This window comes from Pleuronectes platessa, chromosome 6 (genome assembly GCF_947347685.1).
Source record: "Pleuronectes platessa chromosome 6, fPlePla1.1, whole genome shotgun sequence".
NCBI classification, from domain to species: Eukaryota; Metazoa; Chordata; class Actinopteri; order Pleuronectiformes; family Pleuronectidae; genus Pleuronectes; species Pleuronectes platessa.
Genome location: NC_070631.1, coordinates 5,714,660 through 5,717,860, shown reverse-complemented (window position 1 = coordinate 5,717,860; position 3,201 = coordinate 5,714,660). Strand labels below are relative to the sequence as shown.

The 3,201-nt window shown below is 39.5% G+C and overlaps 1 pseudogene; it reads left to right on the top strand.

Annotated features, from left to right (window-relative positions):
- The first annotated feature begins 1,073 nt into the window (after window positions 1-1,073).
- On the top strand, window positions 1,074-1,460 carry LOC128441891 (uncharacterized; annotated as a pseudogene).
- Window positions 1,461-3,201: the final 1,741 nt, after the last annotated feature.

The window sequence follows — 3,201 nt, the reverse complement described above, 5'->3', positions numbered from 1 at the left end:
TCTATGGTTGATGCATACACACTGTATGTTGTGTATGTGTATCTAACCCTATTGAATGGATATGTTCATTTTGGTCTTTGTCTAGCCCTCAACTGAAAGGATTTGTCGTATATGGTGGCACAAGGGTTCTGTATAAAATTATTCTATAAGGTGATCTTAACTATGATAAATTTGAATCAAACTACTCAATAAATAATTCAATCATGAGTAACATATAAAACTTTCCCATATTTAGTTTTGGTTTTGTTTGATTTTTGATTATTGGTTGGGTGTTATTTGTCTGTTAGATGCTTATGAGATAAACGGCCCAGTACCGTGGAAATAAGATAAGACCCTTCACTCAATTTAACTCCGTGCTGCATACCCTTTATATTGCAGATGACAAAAGATTAGCAAAAAATTTACAACTCCTTTTATTGGGATTTTTGACATTGAGCAAATAATTCATCAGAGATAAGGGATAATAAGAGGAGCAAGATCAAATAAATAACAAGTTAAGCAATGAATTTATCAATTAACAGAAAATAGACACAAAATTTAGATCAGATATATTCCTATTCACATGTATGGAACATAACAGCAGAGCCTGAAGGTGCAGAACTCAGCGCTAGTTACACATATCAGACAATACTATGGTGTACTGTCAATTCACGTCAGATATGATGTGAGAGAGCTGAGGAACGTATCCAGACACAATTAATCAGAAAAAGAGAGAACAATTTGTGGATGAAAAAATAAATTTTAGGTAATGTTGTGGAAAGAGAGGATATCGTCTTGTATAGGTAGAGAGTTGGTTGGAGCTTCCGGTTTAATAATATCACTGTACGTGCTAGAAGGGTTGCAGACTTTCTCAAGAGATATTCAGAGCTTGTTGTAACGGGATCTGATCCTTTTATTCCAAAGACAAGTATCCACAGGTCTCCCTATAATGACCAGTGTTGGGGAGTAACGGAATACATGTACCGGCGTTATGTATTTAGAATACACATCATGAGTAACTGTATTCCGTTACAGTTACAATTTAAATAGATGGTATTCAGCATACAGTTACATTGTTGAAATCCATGGATTACATGACGGTACTTCTCTGTTTCACGAGTTTATTCACTCTCTAAATAAATCAATGGAAGCAGCTGGCCACTAAGGCTGCTCGTAAGAGGCGTGAAGAAGCCTCACCATTACAGGCAGTGACTGTGAGAGAGATCCGTCGCTACCAGAAATCTACGGAGCTGCCGATCCGCAAGCTGCCCTTCCAGCGCCTGGTGAGAGAAATCGCTCAGGATTTCAAGACCGACCTGCGCTTCCAGAGCTCCGCTCTCATGGCTCTGCAGGAGGCCAGCGAGGCTTACCTGGTCAGCCTGTTAGAGGACACCAACCTGTGCACCATCCACGCCAAGAGGGTCACCATCATGCCCAAGGACATCCAGCTGGCCCGCCGCATCCGTGGACAGAGAGCTTAAACTGCTGCTGCTCCACTGACTATAAAAAACGCTGCAATCCTACACTTTTTAGATGCAATTCAATATGGAAGTAATCCAAGTATTCAGAATACATTACTCAGATTAGTTAATGTTACGGCATACGTTACAGATTACATTATTGGGCATATATTCTGTATTCTGTAATGGTATACGTTTTGAAAGTATCCTTCCCAACACTGATAATGACAGATAGTGCAACTGACATTTAATGCATGTAAACTTTGTATTTAGTTACATTATGCAAAGCCAACCAGTGCACCACTCTAAACTGTAAACGCTTTGTTCAGGAAGATTCCTCCATGATCACTTTACCAAAATCATTAAAAACTTGGACAGATATTATAAGTAACTATATATATATATATATATATATATATATATATATATATATCCTGGTGTGAATGAAAACAATGGTTCTGGTCCGAGTCACATGCTTTATATGGTAATAATTGTCTTTTAAAATTATTTAGGGCACTGATTCCTAAACTAAGGTACTCATACAAACAGAAGAATCTCAGTAATAATATAGTAGCATTAATATATAATTTTACGGTTAAAAAACACTACAATCGTGGCTCCAAACTGCAATTATTCGGAAGAAAAGACTGTATCTGGAGGAGAATATTTCAAGCAGCCAAAGTGAAGGGGCCGTGGACAGTAAACCAAGCGCAAGTGCTAGTAGACACGTTAGCAATGCCAGTGAAGTCTCCACAGCACCTGCTAGCGGCAAACAGTGCAAAACAGTCAGGAGATATGACGCAGGTTACTTCCTATTTGGATTCAGTCGGAGGCGCATTGTGTGGTATGTGGCGATGTTCTCAGCAATGAATCCATCGCATTAGGGCAGCACGATATAAGAACAACATGCGATATGCGATAACTTTGTTTCATGTCGCGATGACGATAGGACTTGCGATAAATAATTATAAACAGTCCCTGGCTATGGATGCAGGGATCACGGACAGCTCCGATGAGGGGAGAAGGCGCACAGCCAGTCAGTAGCGCCACCAAGTCGGGGCAGACACCAGGGAGCCTTGCACAGCTTGAATAAGAACACAATATATGGTCTTAACATTGACACTCTTCCTACCACTAGTTTACACCCAACATGAGCATGTTTTCTACACAAGGCTGCATGTAGGATGTACTGTAAAGGATGATATGGGTAGGATGCATGTACTTGTGTGTGTGTGGCCAGAGACTATCCCATTATTCATGTTGTATACTGTGTACTGTTCCATGTCTGCCACTCTGCTCTCTAGTAGGCTACTTGATTGTCTTTGTCTGCGTTGTTGATCCGTTGAGCCTTCACCTCCTCGACCAGGTTAAGGAAGCCCTCAAGCTGCTTCCTCGGTGGACTGGTTCTTCTTGGGACCCATGTAGTCCAATGCTGCTGACCTGGAAGTCCCTCTGTAGGCAAGCCTTAGCGACTTGAATATAATTTTATCATAATTACTGTATAACTTGCACAACATATCAAATAGAGAATTAGGAAAACTGAATCAATAAATCAATTCAATTGAGCTCTTTGATAGATTTTATGAATATGAGAGGATATTAAACTTGATCATCTTTATCTAGTGAATTCTACAATTCATTATCATAGTAAAATATTCTTTATGTAATGCAGAGAAAAACAACTAAATGTCAAGCATCACCTTTTGTCACGTGGGTGCCTCATTACAGAGCTATTATAAGTGTAAAACAACTTGTACCTAAC